Below are 9,091 nucleotides of genomic sequence, written 5' to 3' on the forward strand. Positions count from 1 at the left end.
GATGATATAAAAACCATTAAGGCATGAAAAAAGGATTGTACTGGGAGAACAAAGGGGAGGCAGAAGAGGGTAAATCACATCACATGAAAAGGCACAAAAGATCTATTGAAGTAATAATAAAGAAGGAAGGGTTTGAGCATTGATTGAGTCTTACAGATCTGACTCAAAAAGGAAATAACATATATGCCCAATTTGGTTTAGAAATTTATTTTACAACACTGCTTGGAGGTCCCTTTCTACCTGTTCGATTGCCATGGCTCCCATGAAGAAATATACAATGAAAGGTGGCAAAAAAAAGAAACAAGTTCTCAAGCTCACCTTGATTGTACCCATCCTGTGGAAGATGAGATTATGAATGCAGCTAATTTTAAGCAGTTTTTACAAGAATGAATCAAAGTGAATGGAAAGGTTGGCAACCTCAGTGGCAGAGTTGTAACCATTGAGAGAAGCAAGAGTAAGATAACTGTTACATCAGAGGTTCCCTTTCCTTTTTTTTTAGTATTAGTTGTTTTTTTTTTTTGCAAGACAATGGGGTTAAGTGGCTTGCCCAAGGCCACACAGCTAAGTAATTAAGTGTCTGAGGTCAGATTTGAACTCAGGTACTCCTGATTCCAGGGCGAGTGCTCTATCCACTGTGTCACCTAGCCTCCCCTGAGCTGCCCTTTTCTAAAAGGTATTTGAAGTACCTGACAAAGAAATACTTAAAGAACAATTTGTTTGATTGACTCTGGGTGGTGGACAATAGCAAGGAAAGTTATGAATTATGGTACTTCCAGATCAACCAGGATGAAGATGAGGAAGAAGAGGAAGATTAAACACTTTTGGGTCTGTATACGTTTTTTATATGATCTTGAATAAAACTTGAACCAAAAAGAAATTTATCTTACCCTACACGTAAGTAGGAAGGGAAGGGGAGAAGAAACAGGAAGAAAGGATTGATAAAAGGGAAGGCAAACTTAGGAGGAGAAAGGGGAAATAAAAATGAGGAGGCTCCTCAAAAGAAGCACAGATTGAGGGAGCTAGTGAGCAAAAGCAAAATGTTGGTGAGAGGGATAAGGTAAAAGGAAGGAAAAAAGATACATAGGAGAAAATAGAATGGAGAGAAAAGTTAATAATCATAACTGTGAATGTGAATGGGATAAACTCTCCCATAAAACAGAAATGGACTGCAGAGTGGATTAAAAAAACATTATGTTGCTTATAAGAAACACATTTGTAGCAGAGAAATACACACAGATTAAAAGTAAAAGGTTGGAGCAGATCATATTATACTTCATCTGAAGTAAAAAATCAGGGGTAGCAATCCTGATCTCAAATAAAATAAAAGCAAAAATATACCTAATTAAAAGAGATATGGAAGGACTTGAGACCTTGTTTAAAAGGTCCCATAGAAAATTAAGTAATAGGCAATACTAACTATATATGCACCAAGTAGTATAGCATCCAAATTCTTAGAGAAGTTTAGTGAATTACAAGAAGATTTAGACAGCAAAATAATACAAGTAGGGGACCTCAACATCCCTGTCTCAGAATTAGATGAATCTAACCATAGAATCTTAGAAAAATTTAATATGTTAGATCTCTGGAGAAAACTGAATGGCAATAGCAAGGAATAAACCTATTTTTCTCAATGGTATGTGGAATTTATACAATAAACGACCATGTATTAAGACATAAAAGTCTCAGAATCAAATGCAGAATGGCAGAAATATTAAATGCATCTTTCTCAGATCATGAGGCAATAAAAATTAAATGTTATAAAGGGTCATGAAAAGATAGACTAAATTAATTGGAAAACTAAATAATGTAATTTTAAAGAATGAGTGGGTCAAACATCAAATCATGGAAATAAACAATAATTTCATCGAAGAGAATGGCAATAATGAGATAGCATATCAAAACATATGCAATGCATCAAAGCAGTCACTAGGGGAAATTTTAAATCCCGTAAATACTCACATGAATAAAGTACAGATAAAATGATCAATGACTTGGACCTGCAACTAAAAAAGCTGGAAAAGGAGAAATTAAAATTCCCAAATTAAATACCAAATTAGAAATTCTGAAAATCAATGAAGAGATTAATAAAATTGAAAGTAAGAAAACTGTATGATTAGTAAATAAAACTAAGAGCTGGTTTTATTAAAAAAAACAACAAAATAGATAAAGCTTTCATTTATTTGATTTTTTTAAAAGAAAGAATAAAAATAAATTACCAGTATCAAAAATTAAAAGGATATATTCTCACCATCAAGGAAGAGGAAATTAAAGCAATAATTCAGAGCTATTTTGCCCATCACTATGCCAATAGATCAGACAATCTAATTGAATGGATAAAGAGGTAGTGAAAGAGGAAATATAATACTTAAACAACCCCATTTCAGAAAAATAAATTGAACAAGTCATCAATGAACTCCTTAAGAAAAAATATCTAGGGCCTGATTGATTCACAGGTGAATTCTACCACACATTTAAAGAGCTTATTTCAATACTACAAAATCTATTTGGAAAAATAGAAAAGGGGATTCCTACCAAATTCCTTTTATGACACAAATATGGTGCTGATACCTAAACTAAGAAGAGCTAACATTGAGAAACAAAATTATAGATCACTTTCCATAATAAATGTTGATGTAAAATTTTTAAATAAAATATTAGCAAAGAAATTACAGCAAGTTATCACTAGGATGATATACTATGTATACACAGAATTTATAGCAGGAATACAAGTCTCATTCAATATTAGGAACACTATTAGCATAATCAACCATATCAATAACAAAACTAACAGAAATCATACAATTATCTCATTATATGCTGAAAAAACTTTTGACAAAATACACCATTCCTATTAAAAACACTAGAGAGTGGAGGCAGGGAGGGTGGAGCCAAGATGGCAGAGTGAAGGCAGGAAATTCGAGAAGCTCTCCCCTAGACCACGTCAGGTACATTTATATTATGATTCTAATCAAATTCTAGAGCAGTAGAACCCAAAGAAAGCCTGATTTAAACAATTTTCCAGTCAAGACTACTTGGAAGATCCTTTAGAAAGGTCTGTTACATGGGGATAGAAAGGGTCACAGAATAGCCTGGGCTGTGCCTGTCACAGGAGTAAACTAGCTCCAGTGATCCATGAACAGTCCATGGGGTGCCTGGGACCCTGGACACATGAGTCTGTGGCCATGGAGGCAGTTTCCAGACCTCTCAGTCCATCAATTTCCAAGGACAACCAGGAAGGTCAGCAGGAAAACTCTACTGCACCACATTGAGTGTAGCACCCAATCCAGAGCAGGCCTCAGCACAGCCCCAGCCCTGGAAACCAGAAGCAGGCCTGCAGAACCACTGAGCAGCAAGCCACCTGGCAACTGCTTCCATAATGCTCAACCCACAGATAGTAAGGGGCAGAATGCAGAGGTCTCTTTGTTATCTATCCATGACACAGGAGTCTGCTGCTTTGCCCATACTCAGATCCAGGTTATAATCTGGGGTCCCAGTCACAAGAAAGAGCTTTACTGCCTTAGCTGAGCAGGGACCCTTCTCAAGTTCCAGGGCAGAGAGGAGCACTTGTGGTTATCCACAGACCAGAGAATGGACTAGGAGAGCAGTCAGAACCTCTCATAACACCTTAAAGAAACTGAGATCCCTGAGGCATGGGAGGGGGGGGTGTCCCTAAAAACAAAATCCCTCAAAAGTTTAGGAAAGTGCATCTTCCATCCTGGAAGCAGAGCCTCAACCTAACAAAGAGTTAAAATCAAGTCATAGGATGGGGAAATGAGCAACCAATAGAAGAAAAAGAATCTCACCATAGACAATTACTTTAGTAAATGGAGGATCAAAATACATACTTAGAAGATGGTAATGTCAAAGCTTCTATATCCAAGGCCTCCAAGAAAAACTGGAATGGACTCAGGCTGTGTAAGAGTCCAAAAAAAAGAGTTTGAACATCAAATAAGGGAGGTAGAGGAATATTAAGGAAGAGAAATGAGAGCAATGCAGGAAAATCAAGAAAAGCCTACTCAGCATCTTGGTGGAAGAGATACAAAAAAAAAAATACTGAATAAAAAACAATTTAGGTCAAAAGGAAAAAGCAGTCCACAAGGTCAATGAGGAGAAGAATGCCTTAAAAAGCAGAACTGACTAGATGGAAAAGGAGATCAAAGATCTCTGAAGAAAATAACTCCTTAAAAAAAAAAAAAAAAACTCCTTCGAATGTAGAAAGGAGGAAAGGGAAGCTGATGACTTTGTGAGAAATCAAGAAACAATAAAACTAGAAGAAAATGTGAAATATCTTATTGGAAAAACAATGACTTATTTTTTTATCTCTCTAGGAGAGATAATTTAAAAATTACAGGGCTATTTGAAAGTCATGACCAGGAAAAGAGCCTGTACTACCTTATTCTTTTTTTATTTTTTAATTTTTTTAAATTTATTTTTATTAAAGATATTATTTGAGTTTTACAATTATCCCACAATCTTGCTTCTGTCCCCCCACCCCCACCCCACAGATAGCACTATGTGAGTCTTGACTTTGTTTCCATGTTGTACTTTGATCCAAATTAGGTGTGATGAGAGAGAAATCATATCCTTAAAGAGAACAGAATTCTCAAGTTAACACAATCAGACAATAAGATATCTGGATTTTTCTAAATTAAAGGGAATAGTCCTTGTACTTTGTTCAAACTCCACAGCTCCTTATCTGGATACAGATGGTACTTTACTTTGCAGACAGCCCAAAATTGTTCCCAAATGTTGCACTGATGGAATGAGCAAGTCCTTCAAGTCTGAACATCACTCCCATGTTGCTGTTAGGGTATACAGTGTTTTTTTGGTTCTGCTCATCTCACTCAGCATCAGTTCATGCAAATCCCTCCAGGGTTCCCTGAATTCCCGTCCCTCCTGGTTTCTAATAGAACAATAGTGTTCCATGACATACATACACCACAGTTTGTTAAGCCATTCCCCAACTGAAGGACATTTACTTGATTTCCCATTCTTGGCCGCCACAAACAGGGCTGCTATAAATATTTTTGTACAATTAATGTTTTTACCCTCTTTCCTCATCTCTTCAGGGTATAGACCCAGTAGTGGTATGGCTGGGTCAAAGGGTATGCACATTTTTGTTGCCCTTTGGGCATAGTTCCAAATAGCTCTCCAGAAGGGTTGGATGAGTTCACAGCTCCACCAACAGTGTAATAGTGTCCCAGATTTCCCACAACCCTTCCAACAATGATCATTATCCTTCCTGGTCATACTGGTCAATCTGAGAGGTGTGAGGGGGTACCTCAGAGAAGCTTTAATTTGAATTTCTCTAATAATTAATGATTTAGAGCATTTTTTCATATGGCTATGGATTGCTTTGATCTCCTCATCTGTAAATTGCCTTTGCATATCCTTTGACAATTTGTCAATTGGGGAATGGCTTTTTGTTTTAAAAATATGACTCAGTTCTCTGTATATTTTAATAAATGAATCCTTTGTCAGAATCATCAGTTGTAAAGATTGTTTCCCAATTTACTACATTTCTTTTGATATTGATTACATTGGTTTTATCTTTGCAAAAGCTTTTTAATTTAACGTAATCGAAATCATCTAATTGGTTTTTCGTGATGTTCTCCAACTCTTCCTTAGTCATAAACTGTTCTCCTTTCCATAGATCTGACAGGTAGACTAGTCCTTGATCTTAAAATTTGCTTATAGTATTGTTTTTATGTCTAAGTCCTGTAACCATTTGGATCTTATCTTGGTACAGGGTGTGAGCTGTTGGTCTAATCTAAGTTTCTTCGATACTAACTTTCAATTATCCCAGCAGTTTTTATCAAAGAGGGATTTTTTATCCCAATGGCTGGACTCTTTGGGTTTATCAAACAGCAGATTACTATAATCCTCTCCTGCTTTTACACCTAGTCTATTCCACTGGTCCACCACTCTATTTCTTAGCCAATACCAAATAGTTTTGATGACTGATGCTTTATAATATAATTTTAAATCGGGTAGTGCTAAGCCACCTGCTTTTGCACTTTTTTTCATTATGCTCCTGGCAATTCTTGACTTTTTATTTCTCCATATGAATTTACTTACAATTTTTTCTAACTCATTAAAGTAATTTTTTTGGAATTTTGATTGGTAGGGCGCTAAACAGATAGTTTAGTTTTGGTAGAATTGTCATTTTTATTATATTAGCTCTCCCTATCCATGAGCAGTTGATATTTGCCCAGTTATTTAAATCTGATTTAATTTGTGTGAGAAGTGTTTTATAATTGTTTTCAAAAAGATTCTGAGTCTGTCTTGGCAAATAGACTCCCAGGTATTTTATATTGTCTGAGGTTACTTTGAATGGGACTTCTCTTTCTAGCTCTTTCTGCTGTTTTTAGCTAGACATATATAGAAAAGTTGAGGATTTATGAGGGTTTATTTTATAACCTGGAACTTTGTTAAAATTGCTAATTGTTTCCAGTAGTTTTTTAGATGATTTTTTAGGATTCCCTAGGTATACCATCATGTCATCTGCGAAGAGTGAGTTTTGTCTCTTCCTTCCCAATTCGAATTCCTTCAATTTCCTTTTCTTCTCTAATTGCTGATGCTATCATTTCTAATACAATATTGAATAGTAGTGGTGATAATGGGCACCCTTGTTTCACCCCTGATCTTACTGGGAATGCCTCTAGCCTCTCCCCATTGAATATAATGATTGTTGATGGTTTCAGATAGATACTGCTAATTATTTTAAGGAACAGTCCATTTATTCCTACACTCTCTAGTGTTTTTAATAGGAATGGATGCTGGATTTTGTCAAAAGCTTTTTCAGCATCTATTGATATGATCATATGATTTCTGATAACTTTGTTGTTGATATAATTGAGTATATTAACAGTTTTCCTAATATTGAACCAACCCTGCATTCCTGGAATAAATCCTACTTGATCATGATGTATTATCCTAGTGATGACTTGTTGTAGTCGTTTTGCTAAGATTTTATTTAGGATTTTTGCATCTATATTCATCCGGGAAATAGGTCTATACTTTTCTTTCTCTGTTTTAACTCTTCCTGGTTTAGGTAACAGCACCATATTGGTTTCATTGAAAGAGTTAGGCAGAGTTCCATCTTTCCCTATTTTTCCAAAGAGTTTATATAGGATTGGAACCAATTGTTTCTTAAATGCTTGGTAAAATTCACTTGTGAATCCATCAGGCCCTGGAGATTTTTTTTTAGGGAGTTCAATAATGGCTTATTGAATTTCTTTTTTCTGAGACAGGGTTGTTTAGGTATTTAATCTCTTCTTCATTTAACCTGGGCAACTTATATTTTTGCAAATATTCATCCATTTCACTTAGATTATCAAATTTATTGGCATAGACTTGGGCAAAATAATTTCAAATTATTACTTTAATTTTCTCCTCATTGGTGGTGAGTTCACCTTTTTCATTTATAATACTAGCAATTTGGTTTTCTTCTTTCTTTTTTTAATCAAATTGACCAGAGGTTTATCAATTTTATTGGTTTTTTCATAATACCAACTTTTGGCTTTATTTATTAATTCAATAGTTTTTTTTTGCTTTTGATTTTATTAATTACTCCTTTAATTTTTAGAATTTCTAATTTGGTATTTGATTGGGATTTTTTGATTTGTTGTTTCTCTAATTTTTTTAGTTGCATGTTTAGTTCATTGATTTCCTCTTTCTCCAATTTATTCATATAAGCATTTAGAGTTATAATATATCCCCTGAGAGTTGCTTTGAATGAATCCCATAGGTTTTGGTATGTTGTTTCATTATTATCATTATCTAGGATAAAATGGTTAATTCTTTCTATGATTTGTTTTTTTGGTCCACTCATTTTTTAAAATGAGGTTATTCAGTTTCCAATTGGTTCTGGGTCTATATCTCCTTGGCCCAGTATTGCATATGACTTTTATTGCATTGTGATCTGAGAAAGATGTATTCACTATTTCTGCCTTTCTGCAGTTGATCATTAGGTTTTTATGTCCTAGTACATGGTCAATTTTTGTATAAGTTCCATGTACTGCAGAGAAAAAGGTATATTCCTTTCTATCCCCATTCAGTTTCCTCCATAAGTCTACCATATCTAATTTTTCTAACAATCTATTTACCTCCCTAATTTCTTTCTTGTTTGTTTTATGTTTCGCTTTATCTAGATCTGATAGTGGGAGGTTGAGGTCTCCCACTAGTAGAGTTTTGCTGTCTATGTCTTCCTGTAATTCTTTCAGCTTCTCCTCTAAGAATTTGGATGCTGTCCCACTGGGTGTATATATATTCAATATTGAAATGACTTTATTGTCTATGGTACCTTTTAGGAGGATAAAGTTTCCTTCCTTATCTCTTTTAACGCTGTCTATTTTTGATGCTGTTTTGTCTGAGATAAGGATTGCTACCCCTGCTTTTTTTACTTCAGCTGAAGCAAAATATATTTTGCTCCAGCCTTTTACCTTTACTCTATATGTATCTCTCTACTTCAAATTAGTTTCTTGTAAGCAGCATATTGTAGGATTCTGGTTTTTCATCCACTCTGCTATTTGCTTACGTTTTAAGGGAGAGTTCATCCCATTCACATTCAAGGCTATGATTACTAATTCTTTATTACCATATGTGCTATCTTCCCTCTGTTTGTATTTTCCCCCTTTCCCCCTTTTATCCATATTCCCCAGTATTTTGTTTCTGAATACCACCCCCTTCAGTGTGTTTGCCCTCCTATATCACACCCTCCCTTTTCTTTCCCCTTTCCCTTTTTCCCTTTTCCCTTCCCTTCCTTTTGTTATTTCCCCTTATTTCCCACACTCCCCTTCCCTTTCTCCATCCCCCCTCCCCTTTTCCCCTTTTAATACTTGAAAGGTTAGATGTTTTATAAGTTAACTGAGGATGTGTAGGTTGACTTTAGGCCAAGTCTGATGAGAAGAAGATTCAGGTGTTTATCCTCTGCTCCCTTCTTCCTCTCTATTACCATAGGTTTTTGTACCTCCTAGTTTAATGAGATTTCTTTTAATAGGTTTGTTTCATGTGATAGTTGGGGAAGAGATCAGGAGACTTTAGAACTGTGCCTGGCTTCTCTCTGTCATCTTGCCCGGAACTGTACTTC

General features: G+C 35.3%; 1 pseudogene; it reads left to right on the forward strand.

The window, feature by feature from the left end:
* The first annotated feature begins 253 nt into the window (after positions 1 to 253).
* LOC141502295 (large ribosomal subunit protein eL22-like) lies at positions 254 to 815 on the forward strand (annotated as a pseudogene).
* Positions 816 to 9,091: the final 8,276 nt, after the last annotated feature.

The sequence above is a fragment of the Macrotis lagotis genome, chromosome X (assembly GCF_037893015.1).
Source record: "Macrotis lagotis isolate mMagLag1 chromosome X, bilby.v1.9.chrom.fasta, whole genome shotgun sequence".
Classification (NCBI taxonomy): domain Eukaryota; kingdom Metazoa; phylum Chordata; class Mammalia; order Peramelemorphia; family Peramelidae; genus Macrotis; species Macrotis lagotis.